Source organism: Emydura macquarii, unplaced genomic scaffold, assembly GCF_026122565.2.
Source record: "Emydura macquarii macquarii isolate MOO-44397 ecotype Brisbane River unplaced genomic scaffold, CSIRO-AGI_Emac_v2 contig_2834, whole genome shotgun sequence".
Lineage (NCBI taxonomy): Eukaryota > Metazoa > Chordata > Testudines > Chelidae > Emydura > Emydura macquarii.
The window spans coordinates 4,597,678-4,613,532 of NW_027132971.1; the positions used below are offsets into that span (position 1 = coordinate 4,597,678).

The 15,855-nt window shown below is 41.1% G+C and overlaps 1 long non-coding RNA gene across 1 annotated transcript in view; it reads right to left on the reverse strand.

Moving 5' to 3' along the window:
• LOC137166342 (uncharacterized) overlaps positions 1-727 on the reverse strand; it is a 51,838-nt gene extending 51,111 nt beyond the window's left edge. The window contains exon 1 of the long non-coding RNA XR_010923662.1: positions 656-727. This is a non-coding gene — a long non-coding RNA (uncharacterized lncRNA). The remainder of the gene's footprint in view (positions 1-655) is intronic.
• Positions 728-15,855: the final 15,128 nt, after the last annotated feature.

Below are 15,855 nucleotides of genomic sequence, written 5' to 3' on the forward strand. Positions count from 1 at the left end.
GCATGGGAGGCACCTGAGGCCAGGGATGGGGGCAGACACAAATGTAAGCAGTAGTCCCTAGGCACTGGAGACCCATGGTACGTTGCTGCCCACTGGCTCTGCTCCCATCATCAGTTGTTCCTGCAAATCAGCAGTACCTTAACCTTTCCAGTAGTGCTATACACCACAGTTCAAAAATCAGGAGGCACAACCACCTCCCCACACCAAAAAAAAGTCATAGCTGCTCCTGTAGCACAGGCAGCCACCACCTAAGTGCCCATCCATGGGCAGGGAATCATACTACAGTAGAGAAAACAGATACCTTGATTTTATAGGGACAATCCCAATAGTCAGGGCTTTGGGGTTGGGGGCAATAGGTACCTATCTAAACCAGTTTTCCACACTTGCTATCTGCTCACCCTATAGCATAGCCCCCTACTTCTGGTCTGCTTTCCCCCCCTCTTCAGGGCCCTTCAAAAACAGTTAAAAAGAGAGTTCAAATAAATCCCCTACTGGAGTCCAGTTTATTGAATCTAATACATATTGACCCTCTAAATGTCAAGCACAGCTCAGCATTTCTCTCTTGATTAATCCAAAATAGCACAAGAGAAACTCATCCAGCTGGCCTATAGAAGCTCTCCTCTGTTAGGACAAGGTATCTTCCCAGCCACCCTACCTGCTGCTTCTTCAGCTTTTCCCCTGCTGACTCAAGCCCCTGTAAAAACCTTCAGACAGCCCTACAGTCTTTACAAACACAATTACAACCTCCTTAGCTTCCTCCTTCATGACTACTGCCTGCTCTTTTTTACATGAAGTGCACCTGATTCAACCAGGTGGGGCGTGTCCTGTAATCAATACTGGCTTGGGCCCAGGGCTTGATTCCAAGGGGAAAGCCACACTGTTATAGGCTGCAAAACCACGAGTTAAAAATTTGTTTTTAATATGTGAAGTTCCCTCTTCCAGCTTTCTCTTTTGTTACCAATACAGTGTTTCTTACTTTCCCATTCTCTGATCAGCATGCCTGGCTGGAGTTTTCAAAGTTCTCTTTCTCTCTGAATGTTTACATAGGTAACTATGAGAATGGTTGTATGCACATTGTTTTCCATCAGCATTTTCAGAAGGTATATCAAGTACATTTAAAAAAATAAAATCAGCTCTTTATTCCTTCAAAAATCTGGGAGTTGTATAAGGCATGGCGAGGACCCAGAGCCTTATCAGTGGACATGCAACAGCGATTTTCCAAAAGGGTTATGACTGTTGTCTTGTATTCTGAGAATACCATCATATGGTGATGTATATCCATTTTGTGCTTCCCCTGTCATAAAGAAATGTACATCTGTTAACTTTATTCTTCTGTACTATACAAAGAATAGAACCTATAATTGTGCCGCTAAAATGATACAAATAAAGGCATGTGCTAAACAAGGGTTCTCAATCTGGGAGCCACGACCCTCCTCCCCTTCTTTATAGCTAGATAAGAGGGGAGTCCCCAAACTTTCTTCTGTTATAACAGAAGATCATGATATGGAAAAAAGTTGAGGACCCCTGTGCTAGCAGATAATTAACCCAGGTTTTTATTTCATCCCTTTAAAAAGTTGCATTGACCCTGAATTTTTAGGGATTTCTTCCCCATACTTTCCCCATTATTCTAGTGGTTGAGCTGCAAAAAGGACCCTGTTCTTATGGTGTGATTATCACTTTATTATGAAAAAACAATGAGAGTCCTATAGCACCTTAAAGACTAACACATTTCTGCAGGCATAAGCTTTTGTGAGCTGCAACCCACTTCGTCAGTGAGAATCAACATTTTTAAAAATAAGCCACCAGCCATCTGTCTTGTCCTTTAGTAGAACCACTTTTTGTTTCCTTTCTCTTACATTCACCCACCACCTTCACGTGGACACCAGTTCCTTCAAAACAACTTAGCGAGACTGCTCTACACATATGCATAGGAGCTGTGTGGCTGATGCAAAACAATAAAGAGTGCCTGTTTGGACTTTTTAAAAGGGACCTGGCTGCACTAGGCCTTTAATATTTTTCTCTTGCCTTTGTTGTGGGACATTTGGAACCTGCGTCATGTTGGGACAATGTGTAATAGAAGGGGAGCAGACTCCAAACCCCGTAGAAGGGCTCAGCCTTCCAATTCAGCTGGTGAATGCAAGACTGACTGGAATGGCTGCATGTTATGTAACTGTTGCCCCTTTTTGACCTGTGTAGCTAGGCAAAGTTTGGGGCCCTGGGGATTTTTCAGTTGGAAGTGGAAATTGGTAATGATCAGGTATTTTTTTGTTGAAGTTTTGTCTATTTGCAAAGAATGTATAAATTCCTGTATCTTTGACTCAAGAAATCAAATGGCCAGACACCGCTTCTTTTGTTCACAGCACCAAGGACACTGTTTTCAGCCTGCATCCGACCCAAAAGCTTTCTTCCAGGGTTAGATATTGTGCTTTCAACTGCTCCTGGCTGGCTGTCTATCCATCTCTGTTGGTTCTGCCCCCACACCCACCAAATGATACATAGCAAATACTCTTAGCTGTGTTCACATACTCCTTTAGCCCTAGGTCGGGACTAATCCTTATAGTTAATTGAAAGATGCATTCACATCTATCAATCTCAATCAGGTTTCAACTCAACCCAGAGCCATCCAGTTAATTTTGGAAGCAACAGAGGTGGAGCACAAGCAGGCAGAACAGGTAAGAATAAAACAAACTTTAGCTTCCTTGAAATAGTCTTTTCCCGTCTTATAGTGACATAAGTCTTGACTGGCAATTGTTTGTATTGGCAGAGTGCTGAACAAAGTTCACAGCAAAGCACTTTTCACCCTGCATGTGCCTGTAAGGTTGTCCAAAAGAATGAGTTCTCCCTTAGGTGGAAGGGCAGGAGAGAGTGGCAGTTCCATTCTGGGAAAGGGGAAACATGAAAAGCAGACTGAGATGAGTAAGCGGGGCTCTGGGGCAGGTTCCCTTAAACATAATGGGCTGGGCTCTCCACTTCAGATATCATTGTTTACTGTGTTGTAATGATGATTGCCAAGCTCTAAGTGCTGAGTTTTGCAGGATGAATACAATTTCTTGTGCCCTGTAAACGGCTTGGCTTGCTGCATTTCTACATCCGTGCTTAACAGCAGCCATCCATCCAAGATAATGCTGAGCAGTGAAACACCTGCAGGGAGGGAGGTGCCTAATCTGGTAATGAGTAGTGACATTTTAAAAAGATAAGCAATGGAGCCCAGGCCACCTCCTAGTTTCACTAACAAACATGTATAAACAGGGGTTTCCTCTCCTCCCCCCCCCCCCCCCCCAAGCTGGGAGTTTTAAAAGATGGTGGCTTCTGCTCCGCTGATGGAAGAAATAGCTGTTGCCAGAGCGTATGCAGCTGCATCACATGGTGGCCCAGGGTGACCTGGCCAAACTGGAAACTGACCAGAAGGGTCTCAAGGACTAGGTCAGGGAATCTCTGCTGTGACAAGGGCTGCTGGGCATTATGCTGATATAAATAAGTAACAATAGGAATGATGATGATGGAAATAAGCCTTCCTTTCTGGGCACAAGGCTGGCAAGGAGGGCTGTGGCTCAAGCTGCAGGGAGGTGCCAATTCTTGTGATTTTTATCGTGAGTCTTGCGGCATTTGATGTTCGTCTTAAAGCCCCATCTCCTGGATCAGGATATGGCATAGAGAGTCTCAGCTTTCATTCAAAAATAGCCATTTTCTATCATATGTGGCTGCAGAGAAAAGCTTGACAAAGTGAAATGGGTGTACCCTAAAGGCCCAGAAACCAGAAGAACCCTACATGTATTATTTAAAAAACATCTCATGATTTCAAAGCTAGTCTCATGATGTGCTGACTCCTATTTTTTTAATGCTTGGGGTTGGCAATGGTGTATGACAGCCGTGGGAGCCCTGGGGGAGACTCCGGCACTCTGACCAAAGCAGATAACCTGGCTGGGACCAGAGAGAGGAGCTTGCGGAGACACTAAGAATTCTCCCCCGCCTCCCCCCCAGAGCAATTTATGGTACTTCACTCCATCCTACATAAGAGTAGCTGTGGGATAAGGGGACTGAATATCTTCTGCATGAGACGAGGATTGCTGGCAAGTGTCTAAGAAGTGCCTGCGCCTTACAGCATGTTCATATAAGAAGTGTGTAATCTCTTTCCACTACTTCCCATCATTCACCCAAGCACTTGTGTGTAAGTCTGTCCAGCGCATTGCATGTCACCTGCTGCCTGGCTACCAGGGGTGTGCACAAGGGGGGACAAGCAGGCGCACTGACCCCCCAGTAATTGGTCGGTAGGCGTAGAGCTCCTTCTCTCCTCTGGGGCCCCAGTGGGGTGGGCGCATGCTCCTCCAAAAGTGCTGGAATTTAAATTCCTGCACATACCCCTGCTTGCTACTGGATATGATCTCAAAAGACAAGTATATTTCTGTGTCTGTTGGCATGGCCCTGTTCTTCCTGGCCTTTTCTTCAACAGGATGAATGGGGACAAGCAGCTAGTTAGCCCATTACTGTTGTCTTTGCAGCATGTAGCTGCTGTCCCTTTGCCTGTTTGGATGTGATTTATGATGGTATCATTTATCCCTTTTCCAACAAAGACTATCCAGACAGAAGCAGCCTCCCATTCATCCCTCCCCACAATTTGGCCAGCACAAATGAGGACCTCTAGAGGCAATAACTATATAGCCCTGAAGGGCAGACAGCCCTGGGGCTGGACCAGGGAGATAAAAGTCAGAGCGAGGAAAGATGCATCTGAGTCATCAACCCACCTCTGTAGTTCTCTACCATATCAACATTGGAGAGGGACAAGCATTGAGCTTTGGTGAGTAATGAAGAAAGGAGGAAGAGGAGAGTTTGGGACAAAAATTAAAAGCTTGTTCTTGGTCATGTTTAGCTTGAGTTCAAATGGAGATGCTCAAAGTGAGAAATTCAGGATGATACACTGGAAAGACATTCAGATATGTAGGTCAGGACGGCAAGAGATAGGTCACATGTGGAGAGGTAGATCTGTGATTGAGTCCATCAGTGTAGAGATAATAGTGGATGCTGTGTGAGTGCATGAATAAGATATACAAGGGAACAAGGAAAGAGCCCTTAGGGAATCCCACTAAGAGGAGGGGAAAAGGGAAGAGGAGGAACTGCCACAGGAGAACAGTAAGGCAGAGGAGAACCAAGAAAGGGCAGGGCCATGAAAGCCACTGAGAAGAGAACTTTAAAAAAGGAGGGAGTGATCAATGCTAACAAAGGCTGAAGAAAGATCAAGGAGGAAAACTACAGAACAGAGGCCTTGAGACTTGACCGAGGGAAGGTAGATGGAAACCTTGAAAGCAGTTTCAGCTCAGTGGAAGAAGGAGAAACCAGATTGGAAGGGATCCAGGAAGGAGGAGTCAGAGGACAGGAAATCATCTGTTCTAGATGGTCGGTTTAGAGGCAAAAGGGAGATGGGAAGGCAGCTGGTTGAGACAGGTAAGAAGGAGATTGTTTTGGGAGGTGGGGGGAACATGATTATCTATTATCTTCTTTGAAAGACTCTGGTCTCTGTTATCTGCTTTCTTTTCATCCCAAATTACATTTTATTACCCATTATTCTCTTATCCCAGCTCCCTTCCCCGCCCCTGCCTTTGTTGACTTTCGCAGACGGAGGGTATCTTCAGCATTCACATCACCAATGCCTATAGATACTATCTTTCATCTAACATCTTTGTCACTAGGCAGCATTCTCAGTAGTACCAGAGATGCTGTATTTAGTACATACGCTGGGATACATTTGAAACAGCACCACAGTTAAATTGTTGAATTCCCTTTGCATCAAACAATGAAGCCCAACATCACACATACATTTAATATAAGTAGTACTAATCTGTTGCTAATCACTAATTTCCATGCACATTTATTGATAAAATGACTCAAGAACCCTTCACAGAACTAGACCCTTTCATATGACCAGGCCCAGACCCCTCCCCTATTAGCAGCACAGATACTAATAACAGGATTTTGCCTGTACTGTTTTAAAGGAAGATATAAAGACTCAGATGTGGTCTTTGTTACTGGACTTTTTTTAAAACTATTTGTTTTAGGAAGTTTTAAAAAGTTTACAAATCCTTGCTATGTAAATATCAGAAACAAAGCACTCATTACACCAGTTAGCTTTTATTTCAAGAGACATTATGCAGGAATATAGTCATCAGCTCTTTCTATTTAACAAGGTGTTATCATATTGCAGCATGAATATCATTACAACACCTATGTCATTTCTAGAAATGTTATTACATTGCGTGAAATCTCTATATACACATATTTAACAGATCAGATATGTCTATCAAATGTTAATCAAAAAAGTGGACAGGTGTGTTGGGTTTTTTTGCAGGTAAATGTACTTTGAGTATTGAATAAAACATAACCAAATATCTAAGTATCTATCTGTCCTCTGTCTATTTTGCTGCGTATGTAACTAGTGTGTTAATTTCTTCATAACCACCACCTCTCCTATTTTTGAATCATTTCTTTTTTTAATGAGAGGCTACTTACAGCCAAGCAGCTACTAGCAGATGAGAGCTTAATTCTTCATTTCCTCTTGTGTGACCACTTCCACTAGGAAGATTACCTGGGGCTCATTTGGTAATCTGTATCCAATAATTTGTGATATTTGGTTATGAATTGTATCCCAATACTCTCTGATGACTGGACATGTCCACCATACATCCATAAAATCTCCTGTTTCACTGCAATTTCTCTAACATTTATCCCCATTCAGTCTATATTATTTTTCAGCTCACTGGTGTGAGGTATCTTTGAAATAGTATTTTAAAGAAATTTTCTTTTATTGTGCTACAGACTGAGGTTGCTGGTCCTCTTTTTCAGATGAAACTCCCTTCCTCTAGGGTATAGGTCTATCCACAGCCTTTTGCCTATCAGCATATCATACAGAGAAACATTTTTGTTAGGAAAACTGTCCGTAATGATTGCTATAAATTTATTATAATTTTTGTTTCCTAATTGACCAACGTCATCGCTTCTATTAAGGTTAAGCTTTCTGAATAAAAATAAGATTTTCTAGGAAGTTGAGAAACAATGCCTGGCTTGAAAGTACTGCTACCAGGAAACAGTGGGTCAGTTAAAGTTAGTTTTGATCTCTAACTAAGAGAGAAAAATTTCTTTACTGGCTAAATGCCTAGCGCTGGGTATTCCATTGCTCTCTCAATCTTTTAAGCTCTCTGGTTTGTGATTTGGGTAAAGATCTAGATATTTGCAATGGGTATCAGTGGTGAGATAAAAGAACTGAACTGATTTCTAGCTCTATCCCTAACCCATATAGTTGCCTTTATTAAAGGATGTATGTACATTTCTGCTGGGCATGATTTTTTTATTAATCCATGATAGCCTAGTGATGTTTTTCCTGCTGCAATATTCTTGTTCAATAAAAACCCAGTTGTTGGCTGCGTGTATGTTCTCTCTGTGTGCTGCACCAACTCTGTGCAGATAGCTGATGCAGCAGATCTTGATCAAACTGCCCAAAGAGACCACAGACCCGATTCAGTAGCGAAGGCATTTGGCCAAGTTTGTTGTCAACGAAGCACGACCCTAGCTCCCTAGATCAACGTCTACAGTTACACTAGCTCATGTATGCCTGTTACAGTGGGCTCAATTCAGTGAATGGTGGGAACGTCTGCTCCCCCCAGGCCGGACAAAGACATCCCCATCTGTGACCCCCTCTTTTATACACTGATACAAACAAGTTACATATTGCCTCTTTGACGTGATTAATTACACTTTTTACCTAGTACCTGTTGGTTCGACCAAAACATCTCTATCCATCATCCTGACCTTAACTTTAGGAGGGGTTAGTGTGTCATTGTATCATCTTCAGGGAGGGTGTTTATACCCTAACTTGGTATCGGGGTGTTCTGGCATGCTCCTTCTGGAAAGTGTTTGTACAAGTGTCTGCGCCTAACACTTCGTAGGAGTCTTTGGGTTTTTGCAGTACTAGCCCTGCTCTTGCCAAGTTCAGTGAACTTGCAAGTAGGCATGTTTTATAACAGGGCCTGGCTTTTGCTTATAGTCTGATTCTTGCTAACTTTGCTTTATAGCAGCAGGGCCTGACTTCAGTTTGGGCCTGAGGCCTCATATCTCAGGCTCTCTTTCTACTCCACCAGTGTTTGGTTGGGTTAGAGAGCCCTCAATCCATTACTGCGTTAAGCTGGCTGGCTTGATAGTACCATAGTATATTTGGAACAGCTATTCAATGGGTCTGTATAAAGTATCTGTTCTCATGCTTGGTCTTTTCTTATTCCATATAAATTCTAAAAACATCCCCTGTATTCCTGCTAGGATTTTTATCGGGGGAGAAAAAAATCCCAGAAAGATTTTGAAATAACAAAGATAGCCTTGGTAAACTGTTCATTTTGACTGTGCCTATTCTTCCCAACCAAGAAAGGGCACACTTCCCCTAGCACTCCAACTCTTTTTTTCATTTTGTTATGGGATTTATAGGATTACCTTGTGTTTAGATAATATTATGTTTATATATGGGAGGAAAGATGGGTTTGTTGTTAAACTAAAGGACTGGGAGTCAGGGGATCTGGGATTTATTCCTACTTTCAGGTGTTTCTTGTGTGACTTTGAGTAAGTCACACCTTCTCTGTGCCTCAGCTTTTTTGTATGTAAAAAGTATAGTAATACTTAGCAATTTAACAGAAGTGTTGTCTGGTGTAGTAACCTGCATGGAACTCAGAGGGAGGAGCACAGGTTGAAGGAAGGAAGATATAGGAAGAGGCACCTAGGAGCCAGTCTGGGTGCACATGGTTTGAATGCTACTGAAATTGCAGCATCTATGTAAATAGCAGCAAATGGTACATGAAACATGGCTTAATTCAACTAACATTTGTAAAACATTATGAGAGTCTCCAATGGAAAGCTCAAGAGAACTGCAGAGCATTCTTATATTCTTTTTGCTATATTACTTTATTTTTTGTTAAAATAAAGGGACCACCAGATCTAGTCTGACCTCCCTTATACCAAAGACCACCAAGAGTACCCAGCACCCACCCACTAAACCCAACTTTTGAAATTAGTATCATAGCCCTCTGGAGCACAGACTATTACATGTCGAGGGCAGAGTATTGGAGGGAGCAAGGTGCACCAGCACCTGAGACCCCCTGCAATGGGAGGAAAACGATTATGTGAGATATACCCAGATAATCCTGGCAAGTGATCCACTCCCACCTGTTGCAGAGAAAGGCGAAAAACCCCCAAGGTCACTGCTAATCTGACCTGGGGGAAAATTCCTTCCCAACTCCACATGTGGTTATCAGTTAGACCCAGAGCATGTGAGCAAGAACCAGCCAGCCAAGCACCAGAGAAAGAGGATGCTCGGTGCCACTTCAGAACCCTGGCCCACCACACCCAATGTCCTGTCTTCAGTCACAACTTTTGTTACTAGGTGTATCAGCCTATTTATTGAATCTCCTTCTCCCTGCTTCCCCCCACCTTTTAATGACAAATGGAAATCCAAAGCAGCCTAAATGGATTAGTTTGAGCCATCCTGAACTGAAATGAGTTAATCTTGAATTAGAGCCAGAATGAAGCAGAAGTGTGTGAGAGCATCTGGATGTATTGGCAGAGGGCCAATACTAAATGTAGTGCAAATGGATGTGGAGCATTTCTTTTCCTTGCTGGTTAAAGTCATGGGAACTAGGCCTGAGCCAGGTTAAGAATTGATTTAAAAAAAAAAAATCAGCTACAATAGTATTAATAAATGATTCATTTTGAAAGGAGCTTGAAGAGAAGTGCTTTGAGTTTCAGTACTGGAATAAATAGTATATGAAAGACTTGTGTTTTATTACAGATGCAACCTGTAGGACATGCAATGAACTGTGTTGAACATAAACTTGTTAGACGCACAAAATTGCTTCGATTTAAATCAATCCACCTGCAAGCACTTCAGCAGCTAGACCTGGTAGGCGCTAGTCTTTGTGGGTCCCAATAACCACTCAGACACTTGGCCAAAGTGAATGGTATTTGAATAGGACTGGCAACAAAGGGATAGATTGCAAATACCATAGATACAGTTCCTTAAGCAGTTATAGTTCAAAATGAGCAACAGTGGATCTTGTTTGGGACCCTGGGGGCAGTCCAATCGGGACATAAGTTTCTTCAGGCCTAGTGCCTGGAGTGCCCTTTCCAGTCCAGTCTCTATTCAAGCAAGCAGGAGCTTGCAGGTTTCCAGGCCAGGCTCACTTATTGGTGCCCCTCTGCCCCAGTTTCCTGCCCAACCTCTGCTGTTCCCCATAAGTCCCATGCAGCAATGTTGCTGGCTGCATATCCAATATTACACCCCAGTAACAAAAATAAATAAATAAATAAATAAATCTGCCGCCCTAGGCAACACTTCAATGTGCCCAAGGGCGTGTACGTAGGAATAAAAATACGACAGCTTTTGCAGGGGCATGTTTTGTGCCCCCAGATAGCCCCAGGGCAAGAGGAGGACTCAGCTCCCTCCACAGTGATCCCAGAGCCAGAGAAGTTCCATGCCCCCACCGATTATTGGAGGGGGCTGTGCTCCAGTTTGCCCCCTTTGTGCACAATCCTCAGTGTGCTGCCCCCTACCCTCAAATATGGCCTAGCTGCCCCACACTCTAATGATAGAGGAGAGGCTTGGCCAAATTTGAGCGAGTGGCATCAAGATCAGGCACACAGGGTCACAGTGCCACACAAGTTTGGCCCAGCTGCCCTCCATCATGGAGAGGTGGCCAGGCCAAATCTGCTACCCTGAGCAGCTTCTTAGCTTGCCTATCACACCCTGCTCCACAGCATTTCCCTGGCTTCTGTTGCAGCCTATTCTGTATGCAGTTCCCTCGGGTTTCTCTCTGCAGCTTCTGGCTAGTCATGCTGCTGCTACTTACCAAAAGTGCCTGATGACATCTGTCTTCATGGTTTTTTCTTGGAGTTTTTGCCCCCACCTGCCTGCTGACCAGAATGAGGGGAATGTGCAGTGGAGAGGGGGTTAATAGGAATTGTTGTCTCCTGCTTAGCAAATCCATTACACAACTTTCTTTTTTATCCCCCTTATGGCTACAGTTAGCTTGAAGGTTCCCTTAAAAAAGGAAGCCTTGAGGGGGGGAAAATATATTCAAATGCCAAAGAGCTTACATTAATTGAATGTAAGTGCGTGATAGGATCCCATTAAAAGAGAAGCATCATTTGATGTGACTCAGTGTTTTGTAGAAGAGCCAAATTTAAGCAACACTGAAGCATATGTGCACTGTTTTCACTTAAGCATGTCCCTAAATGCTGTCCTGAATGAAGATGCTTTTCTGAATTGGGGTTTCAAAGCCCAGCTAGTTTTATTTTGGGTGCTCACCATGTAAAACTAAGGTTGGTGAGAATGAGTTTTCAGCGTGCTCAACAGATTGTGTTGACCCAGAGCAGCAGAATTCATAGTATAATTGTGTTGATTTTTTTCTTGTTCAGTGAATATTTTTTATTTTGTAAACTACCTGCTAAGAGTCTGAGCAATCTCTCAAATGTGATGTGCAAGTGGTTTTTCCACCCAGAACTTTCCCCCAAAGCATCTTTTAACAAAGACACAAAATATAGTGGCACTTCTGTGGGTTACACAACAGTGTACAGTACAGAGATCTACTTCTGTGCACTACTCTTTCTGATTCATTGCTACAGAATCAGCAGCTAACCTATAAAATGTCAAAGACTATAAGAACAATGATATGCTCTAATTAAACTCCATTCCCCATGAAGTGTATCAAGCTTCCTATAATATGCCTTTTAATCTGATGGCGATTAATAAATAAATAAATAAATAAAAAGTAAAATGCAAAGAAAACCATTTCCCTTCTCTATTTCCACTGCAAATAAATGTAATGCAGCAAAATAATTTTCTTCCAATCCCATAATGTAGGAATAAATATAAGGTATAGCGAATAGAGCTGTGTGAACAACAGATTTTTTAGTTTACTGCCAACGCTGGAAAACAACATTTCGGGTTGAACTGAAACTAATATTTTATTTTTCATTTTACCAAAAAATTTATTTTGTGTTCAATGAAATGTTGTTTCAGTTTTGACAATTTTTAATTATTTTGATTGCTTTTTAAATCACATTGAAGGACATTTTGAAACAAAGTTGGAATTTTTCAAAAGATTTTGATCAAAACAATTTGGCAAAACTGATAAGAAAGTGCAAAAAGTTTAGGTGTCACTAAATCGGCACTTTTCACCAAAAAGTTTTCATTGAAAAATTTATCCCATCTCTAGTAGTAAACGCTACTCATTCATAGGCTATAAACTAGGTTTGCAGCATTAGAAAGAGAGAGCTGTAGAATCTGGCAAAGAAATACAAATGAATCATTCTTAGTGATTATGAGTGGAGGACAGATTTTGCTAGACAGGGGGAATATGGAAAAAATCCCATTCAGATAACTCAAGCACTTCCATGCTGCTTCAACGGCTGAAACTAATCTATCAGCTTTTGTGAAATGTAAGAAAATCATTACAGGTGTCTGATTTACTTGGGTAACTTTTCTTGGCAGTAGTTGCTTAGCATTTGCAATAGGCTGCAAAATGATTATTTTGTTCTGACTGTTTATTTTTGTACCCTTCATTTATAACAAAGTATTTTTCCATACCTGGCAGCATCTGTTTTGTGAAGAAGTTTCCTTGGGTATATTTTGCTTGGGCCTGTGGCTATAAGCTGTTAAATGCTTTGTTTTCCTGAACAGGGGAACAAATCACTAATGGCAAGAATAGTTAGATTGTGGAACAGCCTCCAAAGCCATACCATCCTGGACACCGTCTTTGGTGACATTACAAACTAGACAGAGCAAAGCAATAGGAAATCTACTGTAGGGGGACAATCCTGCTATTTCAGGGGAAGATCCAGGAGGTGTTTTTCATCCCTTGTTTCTTTGATGCAAATATTAGCAGAAGATGCGAATTCGGTCTAAAAATAAAATAGTAATTATTACCCCTTATTTTTTGTTTTTTAAAAGTTTCATGCTATCCACTTTTGAGGGGTGGCTTTCAGCTGAGAAGCTCACTTGGTGAATGACTAAAACAAATATGCTTTTGGGCAGCACAATCTTTTGAGAAATATATCGTCAGATTGCCTCATGTTGATGATGTATTACTTCAATCTATTATCAGAGCTGTCACTGTGTTGGCAGGCACACAGATGATATGCACTCTTAGTGAAAAGCTGTTGCTGTCCAACAGAAGATTTCTAGAAGCAAATTCGGTGCAATGAATAATGAAGGTCAGAGAACAGACAGCTTTGTGGCATCAGAAAGAGAAACTGTTGCTATGTGTACTTTTTTTTAATGCTATTTCTAGTGCCATAATACTGAATGCATGGCCCTGTTAACGTGTTGACTCCTATAGCTTTTTCTGATAAAGTTATAGTAATGGATCAGGGCTTTATTATAGGCATGATATTTACTAACAAAAATCTTCCTTATTAAGACTGAAGGCATGTTTTACGATATATCATGCTAATTATTATGAGAATTAAGCTGAAAGTGTTACTTTTATTATTCAGTTTTGCATGTACCATGGAAAATATACTTCCCAAAACAATTTGTCTTGCTTTGGCACCAATTACACAATAAAAAATGAAGAATAGCTACTAATCAATTAAAGCAAACAAGCACAGCATGTGGTTTTTACGGTACCCTTTTCTGACTGATTACAAAACTACAGTGTAGCCCAGCGCTGATCTAATCAACTACTTCCTGAGTAAGATCAAAGCAGCATTGCAGCCTGGCCCTATAATTTGAGTTTAAATCTTATTTAAAAGATTGGATAGCCAACTAATGCTTTTTAGTGGTACACTGGACAAATGGTTCACAAAGTGGAGGAACGGTAAAACAGTCATCTTATATCCAATGTTACCATTATCACTAAAGATAGAAATACAGGACAAGGATGAAAAGGTCAGCAAACACTCCCCTGTGAAGTAGCAAAGGTTAGAAAAAAGCATTCTGGGATATAATTTAAACCAGGGATTAGCACCCCTCTGTTTATCAGTGTCTCTTATCTTATTTCTTTTATTAGATTTTTTTTCTGAAAGCCTTACAAAACATTTTGCCATACACTGTATATAATATACAGGATAAAGCAGGATGCAAAATATGTAGAAACTAGGCAGGAAAGAAAACTCTCTCTGGAGTAATTAAGGATTGTTGGCTAGCATTGTGGTGAGAATTTTGAAGCCAGAATTCAATGATGAAATTCACATGTGCTTGTCACAAATTTCTTTTTTATTCAGAGAATTTTATTCAGAGAATTTCTTTTTTAGGGAAGATTATCCAGACAGAGTGATGTGTACTGTGTAATCCCCTTAGTCATAAGCTTCAGTGCCCTACTCCAATAATAAACAGCTGTATACTTCGTTGAAAAAAAGCTATCAAGGTCTATTGCCCCTCTTCCTATATGTATAGGTTCTCTATACTATGGTGATAGGCACAGTATAAAAGCCTATATAGATTAAAAGAGATAGTGGGTTGTATTAACTGATCATAAAGGGACTTTGCAAATCTATCACCTTCATGGGGAGGGAGGACAGATTAATTTGGGCAAATTAAACTTTTGCAAGGCTGCTATATGGCCTCCATCTATAGACAGTAAAGAGAACGTGAGACTGGGGTTCTGAATTTATGAACTTCAGAGCTGGAGATAACGTGACCTTGCCTGATCTGGAAGGAAGCGATAATGTTAAGCTCCCATAATTACCTTAAGCAATAAATAAGTCATTCAGACAATTTTCTCATCTTGCTAAAAAACCCTGGAAAGAAAAAAAACCCTAAACACCGAGTGCTCACCTGAACAAATTTAATTTTTCTCCTGTATAATCTGCTTCAATCATTTTTACTACCATTAATCCTATGTTATTATGTAGGGCTGGGGACCCACTATGCTAGCTGTATGTAGGTTCTTAACCAAAGCCTCTAACTCTGTGATTTGTTCCTACTGTGCTTTCTTGTGAGCCATCAAAAATCAGTCTGCTGCACAGATTTGCTTTTAAAGCCTCCCTTACTGTAGTCCTAGATGTAACTAAGGGTTTATTGATTTCTAAAAGAAAAAAAAAAACATAAGCATCGACAAAGGCCAGGCATTCCTCCTCCTGTAATAAAGCCAATTTACTTTCTACTGAGAGGGGCCTGCTGAGAAGCTAGATGCACTGAAAAACAATCAAAATTGCCTCACAAACAGATATTGCAATATTCATCAAGGAAACAGCAATGGAATTTTGCATTAAGGATGAAGTAATAGCCTGCTACCATGCATGTTGTGAGCTACAGTTCCAGAGGGAGGGAGTGTGCTGACTGGTACTGTTTATAAGAAATCAGAAGGCTCTGCTATTTATATTCCATCCAGTGTATTGTGATCTAATTCTTACCAACTGAACAGTCTTTTCTTTCTTTTCAATGATTTCTAATTATTTATGAGGTTGATAATTAATACGCTTTTGGCCAAAGCATTTATAAGCTTATTAGAAACCTTTTAATGTCTATTTTTCTTAAACAGCACTAAATATTAGGTAACTTATTGGCTGAGCTTGCAGAGGGCTTCCAAAGTTATCCCTAAGGGTTTTTTTGTTTTGTTTTGTGTTTTTTTTTTTTTTTTGGGGGGAGGCCGCGGGTAATGTGGCTTGCCGCAATGTCAGAAAATCTCAGTAAAGTTTTTCCATTGTATATTTTGATTTTTATGACTGACAAAATTCAACTAACCTAGGCTGAAATCACCTAGTATTTCTTCTGGGTCCCTGACTAGTTATCCCATGTGTTCAGGAGTGCCAACAAGTATCATTCTGGCTCTTATTCTCAGTAACAGTTTACGGTCTTTGCGTCATCCAGAAAAACCTAGTCTTGCT